The sequence below is a fragment of the Tupaia chinensis genome, unplaced genomic scaffold (assembly GCF_000334495.1).
Source record: "Tupaia chinensis unplaced genomic scaffold, TupChi_1.0 Scaffold000164_1, whole genome shotgun sequence".
Classification (NCBI taxonomy): domain Eukaryota; kingdom Metazoa; phylum Chordata; class Mammalia; order Scandentia; family Tupaiidae; genus Tupaia; species Tupaia belangeri.
Genome location: NW_006159638.1, coordinates 2,320,235 through 2,336,323, shown reverse-complemented (window position 1 = coordinate 2,336,323; position 16,089 = coordinate 2,320,235). Strand labels below are relative to the sequence as shown.

Here is a 16,089-nt window from a genome sequence, read left to right as displayed (position 1 = left end):
CCTCTGCATTTCAGACAAACATGTGTTTAGTAGGACAGCCATTTGATGAATCCAATTTAAAAAAAATATATTTTAATATCTATGCCCTATTCTTTTCTTTGACTTGTTTCTAACTTTTTACTATTTTTTTATATTCCTATCACTTCATTTCTTCCTTTTGTTTATGACACCTTTTACTCTTTTATTCTCTGGGAAAGTTTTTGAGTTTAAATCTAATATGAAAATTAAATATCATAGGAGGTATTTTACCTTGAGAAAGTACTAGCTAGACTCAAATATTTGTATGAATAAAGTGCGAATATACAAAGAAATTGACAAGATTTGTGAAGAGTCTGAAATTTTACCCTACATAGAAACCAAAAAAAATTATCCACACATTTTTATGGGTGTTGGCTAAAATTACAAGATCTCTGGGCCAGAAAAAAGGAGTATTTATTATTTACAGCCTTAGGAATATTTATTACAGCAATGACTACTAGGCAGCGTGGCAGCATTTGCACCCATTCTCAAGCCCCTGTTCCCACAAAGTAACTTGAAGAAGACCAATTCAGTAAATGTTGTATTTAAGAGAAAAATTTGGGGGGACCACCAGTTAGCATAATGGCTATGTTGATGGAGTTCCAAGTAGTCGACCGCAGTTCAAGTCCCAGACCCAGTGGCTTAAACTCACACCAGGCGCATGTGCGTGCGTGCCCAAGATCCTGAGAGGAGAATGGAAGAGAAGGGATTGAGGCGTGGCCATCCCCCCTGGGGGCGATTTCTCGCTTTCTCTCTGTCTCTCTTTGTCTTTCTGGCGAGTGCACATGCCCTATAGCAAAAATCAGCTGCGTCCTATAACAAAAACCCCCAAAAAAAAAAAAAAAGAGAGAGAGAGAGAGAAACTTTGACTTTAGGGGACTTGCTTTTAAAAAGGGCAGCCAGCAAGCTTAGTCAATTGCTCCTGAGGAGATATTATCACGCTTCAAGGTTGATAGCCATGCAAACATCCTTGTAGAGATAATCCAGAACAAAAACATTCTTTACCTCTGTTTGGAAGACATATAGAAATTAGAAATCCATTGAGAATTGTCTTCTAACAGTAATATATTCCTAGTACATTTCATTATGAATTTTGACTGATGGGGTCCTCTCCATCTACTCTCAACAAATACAGGCAACTGGAAAAGTATATAAGAAGCATTCAGTAATGATCATTGAATGAAAGTTGGTTGCCTTAAATAACTTTTTAGTGAGCAGAATTTGCAAAAATAATAATAACGGGTAATTCTAAGTATACTCAAAGTCCATAATGTTTGTTATTTCTCTTCTAGGCCCAGACATAGCATTCCATTAACATACGTCATGATTTAAAGTGGAATTTTATCCACTGACTCAAGAAAAAATGCTTTTTTTTACACATGTGCACAGGATGCACACATGCACATGTATACATATATCCGATCTCCCTCCTGGCCAGAAATTACAAAAAATATTACTAAAGTTTTAGCAGTGTAGAAAGTAGTGACTGGAATGCAATGAATTATTTATGAAGAACGTATACTCTGTTAAATAATCAAGGTGTCTGTATCCCCAAATGTACTTTTTACTCTCTAAACCTTTTTTCCATCTTAATCTCAGAAAGCCCCCCCAAAATACACTTGGCATACTCAAGAAAGAACTAGAGAAAGTAAATATAGCAGGGTTCTTTCAATGGAAAATTGCTCTATTTTTTAATTACATGACATAGTTTTAAACGCTAGGCTACTACACAAATACTGATAATGTTTTAGACAAATATCTGAATTAACGTTATTTTCAGGAAAATCATATTACTGAAACCATCACAGAAAACAGGGAGACCCATCATATATATATATATATTTTGAGAGATTTTCGCTATAGGGCACGTGCGCTCGCCAGACAGACAGAGAGAAACATAGAGACAGAAAGTGAGAAATCACCCCCCGGGGGGATGGTCACACCGCAATCCCTTCTCCTCCATTCTCCTCTCTGGATCTTGGGCATGCACGCACATGTGCCCAGCGTGAGTTCTAAGCCACCGGGTCCGGGACGCGAACAACGGTCGACTATGTGGGAGTCCAGCGACACAGCCATTACGCTAACTGCTGGTTCCCGAGATCTAGCATATTTGTAAAAGAAATTTTATAACATTCTTTAAGAAACCTAAACCCCAGTAGTTCTGATCTTTCCCAAATCCTACTTTATGAGAAAACTGAAATTTTCTTCGCAACAAATTAAAGCTGTTTTGGTACATGTAACTCTGATCTTCTAGTCTCTTTCTGGTCTTGCATTCCACTTAGATTCTTCATAGTCTCCCCACAGAGTTCATGGATGTCTTCATGTTCAGTGCCCTGGACCATGAAATGTGTGTCTGGCATTGAACTTCTGATGAGAGACATAAAATAAACACTTTCCATTTCCCTTTGATGATAAACTTCCTTCTCTTCTCAGGCATGTCTTGTCTGCAGCCAGGCAATAGAAGTGACATCACTAAACACGTAATATGTGATGTGCTGTGCAGTCAGCTCAATGGTAATTTCTAGGAAGCATGCTTATTCAATAGACAAATCAGTATTGCTATCAAGCAGGCACTTATTCAAATGGTGCATTTGAGATGGAATTTCTGCAGGGCCCACAGTGCCAGAAACCTCATGTAAAAACCCAACCATGCTAACAATCAGCATGCTGTCAATCGCATTCTTCAGGGGTACCTCAAGTGGCTTTTTCATGAGTTAGGAATAGAAAAATAATGAAATTTAGTTAAGTATTAGCTTGAATGAAAGCAAAGACATGATGTCAAATGAAATAGTCCTGGAGTCTTGCAAAGCTTTCTTTTAGCTCTACACCTCAGAGTGGATAGGTCTGGTTGCATTTTTCTCCAGGATGCTTTAAAGCTAAAAGTCAAGTTAACTTAAAAACAAAACAAAACAAAACAAAACAAACAAACAAAAAAATGCTCCTTATCCTAATCTATGTCTGAAAGGTTAGGAAGCAGTGGTACAGAGGTAAGAAACATACTTAGAGTAATAGTAACACAAAATAAAATTTCTCTAAAATTGTCACCAGATCTTAAGCATGAGATCAGACATAAAGATAATCTACTAAATAACTTCATACACATGAATGTGGTCTTTTCTCCTACACCTTAACCTATCTTTTTCTTTCTAGCTTTGCATTTCTTTGCCTGGTTGGTCTTCCCTTCTTCTCTTCAGCAATAAAAATTTAATTCATCTTAAAAATGCCTAATTCAGGGGACCAGCAGGTGGCATGGTGGTTACGGTGCTGGACACTCCCACATGGCTAACCACAGTTCAAGTCCTGGACCTGGTGGCTTTCTCTCTCTCTTTCTCTCCCTCTCCCTCTCCTTCTCTCCCCGCCCCCCATCAAATTAAAAAATAAACGACTGAATAAATAAAATAAAATAATTATTTAAAAAATGCCTAATTAAGAATATGATGATCATCCTAATAGGAAGTATTTATTTAGCAAATTTACTTGAGTGCCTACTGTATGCAAAGAGCTGGACATGTGGTCCTAAAGAAGGCAGATGCAGTTCCTGGCCTTATGGCACTGGCAATATTCAATCCCTCTTCCCAACTCCTGTAGTCTTTACTTTAAGTACTGACTCATTTGAAAGTTGGGATATACTTCTTTGTATTGTGATTCAGTTTCCTGAGAATGATCTCTCATTCGCTCACCTAGATAACCAGGTAACTTGTATGCAGGGACTTAAAACTGAAGTTAAAGTAGAAATATCTGGGTTTAAATGTCAACTTTGCTGCTCATTATGTGACCTCACTGTGACACAACATTCTTGTAGGTTTCCTGAACTTTTTATTTTGACAAATTTCAGACCTGAAGAAAAGGTGAAAGAATAATACAAAAAAAAAAAAAGACTATAACTTTCACAGAGATTCATGAATCATTAACCCTGTGCCTTATTTGCTTTCTCTCTCTCTACCTCTCTATGTCTCTTTCTCTCTCCATACAGACATACAACATTTGAGAGCAAGCTGCAGACATCAAGATATTTCACCCCTAAATATCTGAGTATGTTTCTTCTAACATCAAGAACATTCTCTTATATAACTGTATATAATTATCACATTTATGTTCACAGTTTAATGTTCCCATTTGTGCCAGTAATATTCTTCATTGTTAGCATTTTTAGTCAGAATCCAACAACCATTACATACTTCATTTGATTTCTCATTTATGTTTCATCTCCTTTAGTCTAGAATAGTTTTTCTATTTTCTCTTTCAACTTATTTGCAGTTTGGGGCCAGGTAGTGACATAGCAGTAATGCAACTGGACCCACATGAGAAAGGTACTGGGTTCTCCTCCAGGGGCTTCCCTGAGCTCACCAGGTGCATGTATGTGCATGCCCATGATTTAGGCCAAATGAGACTAGAAGGACTAGGTTGTCGGGAAAGTCATGACTTATTTTCTCTGTTTTTTAATGCAAAAATGTGTTATGACTTTTGCAACAACCCAATAGATCACAGAGTGAAAATCCTGTTGGGAATGTCTCTTACTCTCTCGTTCAAAAGAAATAAACAAACTTTAAAACTATTTGCAATTTTGAAAGGTTTTATTTTAAGATTATTTTGAAAGGTTATCTTGACATTTTTGCAAAATGCCCCTCAAATTTGATTTGTCTCATTATTTCTTCATAACTAGAGTCAAGGTAAATATTTAATCAAAAATGTAACTGCAACAGTCTTATCTGAGAAAATGGAGAGTGTAAGTACAAATACTTTAAAGAGTGTTTGTGAGAAGTAAATAAAGCTATATAGATAAAACAATGTACAAACAGATGCACAGCAAATGTAGGTTTCTCTCCTACTCCTTTATGATTTTTTTCTCTAGATCAGCAATTCAGATTAGCATTATTTGAACTCAGTTTTCCAAAGGAGGTACAGATATTTTCCCCTAGGAAAACACTTCCTGGTACACATGGGGCTTGTTCATGGATCTATTGGGTGGGTCCATTTAAAGAAGTCAGGCCACCAACCACATCTCCAGACACAATAAAGCTTAATCCTTAGGGCCAGCAGGTGACATGGTGACTAAAGCACTAGACTCCCACATGGCTGACCATGACCCAAGTCCTGGACCTGGCAGATTGCTTTCTCACTTTGTCTCTCTCTCACACTCTATAGCACATTAAAATTATAATAATAATTAATAAATCAAATTAAATAAATAATATTTTTTAAACTTAATTATTGATGGTGGGAGTACAGACAAGTAAGACTGTAGTTTCAGTAAAATAAATTAAGAGTTATATAAAAAATGCTTTTGCCTCAATTCATTTTTATTTTTATTTTCCTTGAGACAGGATCTTGCTATGTTGCCCAGGCTTGCATGAAAACCATGCTCATTCTGCCTCTACCTCCAAAGTTGCTGGGCCCACAGGCACCTGCCACCATTCATGGCTTACCTCAATTCTGATTTAAAAAGGTTTATAAATCTGCTTGCCAGCCCAACTCCACGTGGATCCTGAACTCCAGCTGTGAACTAGTGCTTTCAGAGACTTAAAATGAAGATTTTCTGCTGAGACTTCTTCCTCATTTATTTCTAGTGGGTAGTGTTACCTGTCTCTTTGTCTCCAGTTCTCTCTGTCTCTCTGTCTCTCCCTGAGTCTTTTAATTTTTAGTATTTTTTTAAGGTGAAGTATTTTCTGGGATTTCAAGCCCCTTTATTGTGTTAATAGGTGCCTCTCCCCTTCTGTTTAGGAAAGGCGCAAATCCAGGCCCATTTCCACATGGATTCCACATGCCGCGTGGCTTTCAATTTTTGCATTTCAATATTAAAATCTATAGTTTTTTATTATCCTTTTTTCTTCTTATTTTATGTTTTCTTCTTTCCTTTTCTTTATTTTCTTTTTTCTTTTTTTTTAATCTTTACACATTTGCTTCTCAACCTCTGCTAACTAAGTGTCTAGACAGGTTCAAGTGAACAGAATCTATACATCTGAATATAGTTAGGGTCAGAATATTCCTCTATTCCTACTGATTCCGATGTGCAAAGAGTGAGAATGGAACGAGAGAGAGATTGCAGATCATCTCCTCTTGCACTGAACACTCAGCTTGAACATCAAGAATTAGAAGAAGCTCACCATCCATCTGATGACTAGAAATCACCACAGGGTCACAAGAAATATAGAAAAACATGAAAATATCTCTCCTCCAAGGAAAAATAAGTTCTCTTCATCCTCAGACAGTACGATGAAATTTATGGAAATGTCTGATAAAGAATTTAGAATTTTCATGGTGACAAAGCTCACAGAGATTGAAGAGAGACAATGAACTGCCGAAGAGGCAGGGGAATGAAGCTGATGAGCTTCAGGAGGTGAGGAAATTCTTGCAAGATCTAAAAGAAGAATTACACACTTAAAAAAAAAAACAAATGGACCTGATAGAAATAAAGACAATAGTACAGGAAGTCAAAGCCTCCCTGGAAAGTATTCAAAGCAGACTAGATCACATTGAAAATTGAATCTCAGTTGTAAAAGATAGAATTTCTGGCCTAGAAAAATCCACCACGAAGACTGAGAAAATTGTCCAAAAACATGAGAAATATGAGAAATACTAGATACCATCAAACGTCCAAACATTCGGATAATTGGTATCCCAGAAGGGGAAAAGACCCATAAGGGCATTGACAATCTATTCCATGAAATCCTGAAAGAAAACTTTCCAAACCTAGAGAAGCATTCAAAGATCCAGTCCCAAGAAATACAAAGGACCCCAAATAAAATCAACCCAAGAAGATCTTCTCCAAGACACATTATAGCTGGATTGACCAAAACCACAGACAAAGACAAGACAAGATTGACAAGAGAGAAACAGGAAGTTACCTGCAAAGGCTATCCCATCAGGCTGACAGCAGATCTCCCATCGAAAACAATGTGAGCAAGGAAAGAATGGGAAAATATATTCAAAGTGTTAAGGGAAAAGCAATTACAACCACAGATACTATACCCGGCAAGATTATCCTTCATATGGGAAGAAAAGACAAGAACATTCTCAGACAAAATCTGAAAGAATTTACCAACCCCAGACCAGATCTCCAAGAAGTTCTCAAAGGAGTGCTATATCAGGAAAATTAAATACAGTCACACAGAAATAAGAGTTCAAAAACTAAGAAGATGGCCAACTTAATCATGGAGACAAGTCTGGAGTTGAATATTATATCCCAGAATTTTTTTTTAAGAGGTTTTTGCTATAGGGCGTGTGTGCTCACCAGAAAGACAGAGAGAGATATAGAGATAGAAAGTGAGAAATCACCCCCTGGGGAGATGGCTACACCACAATCCCTTCTCCTCCATTTTCCCCTTAGGATCTTGGGCATGCACGCACATATGGAAAATTAAATCACAACAAAAGATAAAGCACATGAGACTGAACTGGTGAAATAGAATGTTAAGAGTTTTGACTAAAACATTGATTTTTTTCTAGGCTTTGTTTTCCGATTTTAAGGATTTTGTCTTGTCTTCAGGTGCCAATAGGTTCATGTACCTACTATTTGAACAGAATCTCCACCTGTTTCCTGGCTTTAAGTTTTAAGCATATTTCCTTAGCATTTGTTTGATTTATTAAAGTTAAATCTGTTTTCCTTGAAATTGAAAAATATAGGAAAAAAATACATAATTAATGACCATAGTAAACTATATAGCATCAGCTAGGTGCCACCTTATAGTGTATTCATTCTACTCAGAGATTTATGCCTTAAGTCAGACATGTATTCCTAGATATTTATATATCAGCAGAACTTGCTATTGAAAGTAGTTAGATTATTTAAGAAATTTTGTGAATCAATAAAATGTGGGGGAAAATAGGAATGGAAAACAACTGTGGATACCTGAGATAGTGTGGGAGGAGTGTAGGAAATGGCAGAGGGTGAGAAATGGGGGGGGAATATAGATATATATACACACACACATATATACATGAAACTAGAAATGGAAAATTATTGACGACAACATGTATGATTAAGTTACTATGCAGCATCTTCTGGATGAGAAATTACATTTTGTATGCTGTGACAATGCTCAGTGAATAAATATAAATTAATTAATTAAAATAAAAGATCATGCCTAGGAAAAGCTTACCACAGTAAGATAAGTTCAAAAAATGATATAACTAGTAAAAAAAAAAAAATCTGCTTGGCAAACTCAGAGCAATATTACAAACAAAATTAATATTTCTTTAAAGGTTGAAGTTTTCCAGAATCATCTTTAGCAATAGCTTCCACTAAGCAGAACTATAGATAGAGGTAGGCTGGGAAGTGGGGCTTAATATCTTTAGCCCAAAATCATACTCAAAAGCTTCACTTTAAAAATTACTTTTATTGGGACCAGCAGATAGCTTAATAGCTATGTCACTGGACTCCTATGCAGTTGATCACAGTTCAAATCCCAGACCAGGTGACTTAAACTCACGCCGGACATATGTGCGTGTGTGCCCAAGATCCTGAGAGGAGAATGGTGGAGACAGAATTGTGATGGGGGGTGATTTCTTGCTTTCTGTCTCTCTGTCTCTCTCTGTCTTTCTGGCGAGTGCACACGCCCTGTAGCAAAAAACCTCTCAAAAAAAAAAAAATCCTTTATTGATTACCATCTTAGCATTGCTTTCTTTTCTTTATTTTTAATAAAGAATTATTTTATTTAACTTGATTTATTTATTCAAAATGGACCAGAGAGGGACAGAAGAAGAAAGAGAGAGAGAGAGAGAGAGAGAAAGTGAGAAATCAAGCAAGCTGCCAGGTCCAGGACTCAAACTGCAGTCGACCATGTGGGAGTCCCGCACTCAACTACCACACGCCCCTAACCACCCTACCATCTGCCAGTCCCCCTTTTTTCTTATTTTTCTTTCTTTCTTTATTTTTGGTAAAGGTTTTTGCCTTAGGGCACATGTGCACACCAGAGAAAGACAGAGACAGTGAGAAGGAAAGTGAGAAATCACCTTCCAGGCCCACACTGCCATTCCTTTTCCTTCATTCTCTTCCTTGGCTCTTCAACATGGACACACGCCTGCCTGGTGTGAGTTTAAAGCCACCAGACCCGGAACTTGAACACAGTGAGACATTTGCGAGTCCAGTGATGTAACCGCTACTCTGTTTGCTGGCCCCAACATTGTTTATTTTTCATTGAACAAAATTCAAAAGAAAAAAATCCAATTATTTGAAGATTCCAGTTATTTGGATTTATCAGTAGCTCACTCTCACAGCCACTACCTACCAGGCTATAGCAGGTACATTTCAACTATCGAGAGAAGCTCTCTAATCACTGTCCTGTACAATGCTGTGTCAGCTCTCATGGCCTAGAATCAGGAACTGAAAATTACCCATATTTCCAACAAATGGGTATTTTTTTTCAGACAAACCACTGAAATGTTAGGAATTGTTTTAATTTAATCAGTACAGGTGCAGTACAACAAAGGAGGTCACAAAATATTAAGTGGTTTGATTTTTCTCAAATCTGGCACCAGACCATGATTTCAAAAGTGTTAATGTGAAATGAGGATCCAAAAATGTCTCTGAACAAAACTGTTAAATGATAGAGCTTGAGAATAAGGACAAATTATCGTTTTCCTTTAACAGATACTTATCTAAATCCATTCTCTATGCACACTCCCTCCCATTCAGAGAAATTACCTGTGCAAGCTGATGAGGCAAAACTCAATTCCTTTAAAAACAAACAAACAAACAAACAAACAAAACAAAAAAACTAGAGCCTATTTACAAAACATGCAAAGGAAGAATTGTATGTAGGTATTACTGCAGAACTGGTTAAAAGTGAATAGGGCTGAGTGACAGAGTATATCTTTCCGTCCTTCCCCTTACTTTGTGAAGAAATACAGTTTCAGGGCATGGACTATAAAAGGGCATTACAGTGCAAAGACAGAAACAAAGAGGTCTGCAAATCCTTTTTATTTCCAGCTGTGGAGACAAGTTTGAGAGCTGAGGTTACCGCTAGCGACGAAACCAAAGCCAGCTCTTGAGCAGCCAGAATGCTACGGAAATTGAATACATGACCATTTCTCTTTTAGCACGTTCGTTGTTCTCCTCCTCCAGAAGTTGTAGCCGCCTGTTCAGTTTGATTATCTGTCGTCTTAATGAAGCCGCATCTACAACAGTCATGTCATCTGAAGTTCCTTGCTGCGTCTATATTTGAAGTGCCACACCTGACGTTGTCATGATGAGGATTAGAAGTGGCGGCCGCAGACCCACGACGCAACACAGGTATGGAATCCTTCTGGCCAGCTGTCCATTTTGGCGAACAGCATTTTCACTCATAGAGCGCTCTCGTTTTAGCCTGCCAACTGCACGGATTTCTTCATTTTGAGGGGTCGGAGAAGGTCTTTCTAAATCCAGAAAATCTAGTGGTCTTTCACTTAGTGTGAGTACACGAGGTGATGTTTTTAGTGCCAGAGGTTTAAAGGGAGTTGACTGCATAAGATCAAGATCTGCTGGTCTTGAAAATGAAGTGTCTTCATTATTTCCCCTACGCCCACTGGATGGTCCCAGGGGAGGGCTGCCGCCCGCTGGCTCCCAGGGCGCTCAGGTGGGCGCCCACAGAGGCTGTTGGCGGAGCTCAAGGAGGCAACGGGGCAAAGCTCTGGCACAGCGGCCCGCCAGAGGGCCGAGAAAGATCACAAATGGGTATTTAATAATTTGATAAAGTATACTGCTGACATGAGAATTAACTACATAGTCAAACGAAATAAAATAGCAAACAAATATAACTAAATTATATATATATTTTTTTAGGGACATTCTTCATGCTTATATAAGTCATAGAATCCATGTAGGAAGCGGCTATGTCTTTTCTCTCTTTGATTTCCTCTGAAAGGTATGCTATGATGTAAGACCCGTAATCAGACCTGATTGTAACTTTTAAGACTAAGCATTGAGGGTCAGCAGGTGGTGTGGTGGTTAAGGTGCTGGACACTTGCACATGGCCTATCACAGTTCGAATCTCAGACCAGGAGGCTTGCCTTCTCACTTTTCTTCTCTCTGTGTGTCTGTTCTTCTCTGGTCAAATAAAAATTATTGAATGAATAAATAAAATAAAATAAATATTTCTTTAAAAAAATACTAAGCATTGAAAATATTATGTCCCCTAACCTAGTATATAATTCACCATACAAACCCTACTAAAACACATATTAACTATTAAGAAGTCCAATAGAGTTGTTTTTCTCACTCATAAAAAGGCCTTTCCTATATAGAGATGCATATGTGATAATTATATAGATGTATATATGTATATCTATCTATAAAGATATACATAGAGAGATCTGTATATACACATTCATACAGATTATCAATTTCTTGACCTCTTTAAATCATTTATTTTTTGGTGCCCCTATTTTACTGATGCTTCAAGAATATGTACAGTTTGCCTATTGGGTAATCCTACATTGCATATAATAAAACTACATTGGAAAAAATAAAAATAATGAAAGGTATTTTATTTGCACTGTGACTAGGCCAAACCTCAACAACTGGTCCTGTCCTTGGTCATCTCTCTTAAAGGAAATGCTTTATTAAGGCATTAGCATTAGGGCCAGCAGGTGGTGTGATGGTTAAGGTGTTGGACTCCTACATGGCTCACCGTGGTTTGGGTACCAGACCCGATGGCCTACTTTCTCACTTTCTTTCTCTCTCTCTCTTTGGTGAGCACATGGGCTCTATAGAAAGTTTAAAAATAATAATAAATAAAATTAAATAAGTTTTTGAAAAAAATTAAAAAGTTATCAGTATTTACCCAAAGAAAAACATTTAGATGAAAAGACATTTGCATGTTTACTACAGCATTATTATGATTGCTAAGAAATGGAATCAACCTAAGTGCCCTAGAACCTATGACTGGATTGAAAAACTATGGCACATATACTTTATAGAATACTACTTAATCATAAGGAGCAATGAGACTCTACCATTTGATTCAAAGTGGATGAAAAATAAACACTATATATCCCTGTTCAATATATACAGAATGTTTGCACTCTATGGGAAAAATTGAAATGTCCTCAGATATTGTTGGGAGGCCAATTGTAGATACCAGAGACTGTATGGGAGAGGCTCAGGGAAGAAATATTTAACAGACACAAGAATGTTCTCTGTTGAAAATGATGTATATGGTAATGTTCTTTATTTGATTGTCACATGCTGCATGCATACTTTGAAAAACCATATTGTGCTGTGTAGAGATGTACAATGAATATAAACTTAAAAATCACTAAAAAATGTTTCAGTATACTATTGAATAGCCATAAAAGAATTTTTGTCCTAAAAATAAAAAAAGTTGGATAATGTGACGTTCATCACTAATATATCTGGAGATAGTAAATTCTCAACATTCTTCAGAGTCAGTGAAATTCCTAGAAATCAGAAAGTTTTCACAATCTTTATTATCTTACTGTTGTATGAACATACTGAGAATTTAAGATGCCCAAGAAAGAGAACAAAGCAATTAAGAATCCACTGTCATAAAATTTACTTCTAGTGTCAGAAAAGAATAGTTCCCATTCCATTTTCATATTCAAAGTATTCATGTGTGTTATAGTTTCCCTCAAGCTGAAATAACTCATTTACTAGCACATTTCAAAGTTAGAGTGAACTCTTTTACAGCATTGTCATTGCAACTCCTAGTTTTCAAAAGTCTGTACCACTATTTGTTGTATTTTTTAAAACAAACATCTCCTAACTTAATTTTTATGCATAATCTATAATGTGTTTCTCATCATGGTTGTGTGCAAATACACTCAGTTTAAAGACAAATATAACTTTGAAAGACACTGTGTTGCCCTAACAAAGAGAACATTGTCCATCTTCTCTGACAGATTCTCTCTAATTAAGGAGGCCCTGATGCTCTGCAGAATACCAGACTCCTTAAACACTCCCTCCCACTGTTGTTTTCCTCCCTGCACATAGTGGAGAAAACAATTTGTACATTGCTGGGGTCTCCTCCCTAGCAGAAAAATTAAAACATCTCAGAAGGGATACAGAAGCAGAATTTCACAATGGAAAATACATTTCTTCTTTTAAGATACACTGGCTGAAGGATTTGGTTAGAAAAACCATTCCTTTAACCATTATCTCTGGGCTTTCAGTGGCCAGTGGGCTCATCTTCTTTTTTCTTTTTTTGGGTAGTTTTTTTTTTTTTTTTTGGGTTGATTGGTTTGTTTTTAACAGTGGTCTCTCCCTTATTTCATCCATACTGATAAACTATCCTTGACATTCCATTTTCTAAAATCTGGCTCTGCAAAAACACAAAAGCTGAGAGATCATTTCATGATAGAAATAGCAACATCAACTTCTTCAGTTTTTAAATCTCAAACTTCAGATAGAAATTTTGCACAAACAACAAAGGTGTACTGGAACACACTATCCTGTGACTATTTTGCAGTCAGGTTTCACACTAGAACTTACAAAGGAGAATTTTTCTCTGTTTCTCTAAGCTTAATTTAGATATCTGCTTAATTAAGCACCTCACATACGCACACATATCAGTTATAAAAGAATGTACTAATGTCTTCTTTTATTTCTTTTTTCTTTTTTTGGAGAGGTTTTTTCGCTGTAGGGCGCGTGCACTCGCCAGACAAACAGAGAGACATAGAGACAGAAATTAAGAAATCACTCCCCAGGGGGGATGGTCACGCCACAATCCCTTCTCCTCCATTCTGCTCTCGGGATCTTGGGCACGCATGCACACGTGCCCGGCGTGAGTTTTAAGCCACCGGGTCCGGGACGCGAACCGTGGTTGACTACGTGGGAGTCCAGCAACATAGCCATTACGCTAACTGCTGGTTCCCTAATGTCTTCTTTTTTGAGAGTTCTTTTGCCTTGGGGAGCATGTGCTCGCCAGAGAGAGAGACAGACAGAGACAGTGAGAGGGAAAGTGAAAAATCATCCCCCGGGGGGGGGGTGGGATGGCCATGTCGCAATCCCTTCTCCTCCATTCTCCTCCTGGGATCTTGGACATACATGCAACACATATCTGGCCTGAATTTCAAGCCTTGGGCCCAGAGCTCAAACGCAGTTGGCCCTGTAGGTGTCCAGTGACATAACCATCTGCCAGCCCCAGAATGCAGTAATATCTAATATAATGTTACACTGTTTCTAATTTCTTTTCACTTCCTTATGATAACTTTTTTTCGGTTAGAGGCAAGCTCTAACTACTTCCTTAAGGGAAAAGTAACAGCCATAATATTCCTCTACATTCATGCTTTTAAGGTTCCAAAATAGTCTATGGATATTCTATCATTTGGTTTCACAGCAAGTCATGGATCTTACAGCTGGTAGAAGTTAAAAGATGATACAGTCCAGTTCTCACGCTCTAAACCAGAGATCAAACACTTTCTTTAAAGGGCCAAATTGTAAATACTTTAGGCTTTTCAGGCCATATGGTCTGTCATAAATAATTAACTCTGCCACATAGTGTGAAAGTAACTATAGACAATATATTTTTTCAAAGATGATCTATATTAATGAATGACTGACTATTCTCCAATAAAACTAAACTCCCCAAAATGGATAGTGGGCTGGATTTGGCCAGTGGGTTGTAATTTGTCAACTTCTTCCCTAAACCACTATGATTTAAAGCCCTGATAAAGTAAAAGTTACAGGACAGTTACAGTTCAAAAGCATTACTGGGAATTCAAGAGGAAGAGAGATTATAGCTTGAGCTATCAAAAAAGGCTTTATGGAAGAATTATCATTTAGCAGGCATGAAAGATGACTTAGAACTAGATGTGAGCACCAGAGGTGGCTAATTCATACAAAGAGAACAATGTGAGCCAAATTATGGAGGAAGGATGTGGAGTGGTGTATGAACAGGAAGAGGAGGTAGTTTAGGTTGTCTTAGAAAGATACATAGCAGACCAATGAGATAGTTTTTCTGTTACATAAATATCTTGAACTAAATAATAAAACCCTCATTTCACAGAAAACCGAAAAACATTTGTGCTTTTGAGCAGAGGAGAGCCCTAAGAGGGAAAATAGTTATTTATTTTTCCTTATGATAAGCAGAGAAACAGTGCCAGAGGGTTCATAAATTAATCTGTGCTCTAAAAAAATGAAGATGCATTTCTAGTCATTACAGTAAACTGAGCTGATATAGAGAGATTCCAGTGAAAGAGGGACTTGAGGGCTGTCTCCATGGCCTAGTGGTTAAATTAGCTGAATCCCACATAGCCAACCCCGGTTTAAGACCCAGACCCAGTGGCTTAAAAGACGTACCCAATGCATGTACATATATGCCAAAAAATCCAGGACAGATGGAAAAATGATATTATGGTATGACCATACACCATTGAGGGATGCTTTCTCTCTCTGTCTCTTTCTGATGAGAGCATGTGTCTTCTTGCAAAATAAATAAATAATTTTCTTTGAAAAAGAGGGAATTGAAAGGCTTCATTCAATAGACTAAGGAAATGATGAGATAGCGTGTCATCTGCCTATACATGAGTGGGAAGGTCAACTACTACCAAGATTATGTGGTCACTTCAAATTATTTGCTCATGGTCTGTTAGTCAGGAGTTGAGGCTGAACTTGGTTGGACAGTTTTTGTATTCCATTTGAAGCCAAGGTTGTTTGATCCTCTTGCATTCAATTGGTGGTTCAATTGGGTTGAGTAAGGCTGAAAAGGTCATGAAATCTTCACTCACAGGTTTAATTGCTTCATGCTCCAGCATCTGGTTTCTCCCTCTATGTGGACACCATGGGCTTCTTTACAATATGGTGGTCTCCAGTTAGTCAGATTCTTTCTTTCTCTTCTTTTCTTTTTTGTGGAGAGGTTTTTGCTATAGGGAGCATGCGCTCGCCAGAAAGACAAGAGATAGACAGAGAGACAGAAAACAAGAAATCACCCCCTCCAGGGAGGATGGCCATGCCATAATCCCTTCTCTTCCATTCTCCTCTCGGGATCTTGGGCACGCACATACATGCCACTGGCTTGAGGTTAAGCCACTGGGGCTGGGACTTGAACCACAGTCGACTACATGGGAGTCCAGCAACATAGCCATTACTCCAATGGCTAGTTCTATTCAGTTAGTCAGATTCTAATACAATGTCTG

The 16,089-nt window shown here is 37.7% G+C and overlaps 1 pseudogene; it reads right to left on the bottom strand.

The window, feature by feature from the left end:
• Positions 1-9,944: 9,944 nt before the first annotated feature.
• LOC102491960 (mitochondrial fission factor pseudogene) lies at positions 9,945-15,708 on the bottom strand (annotated as a pseudogene).
• Positions 15,709-16,089: the final 381 nt, after the last annotated feature.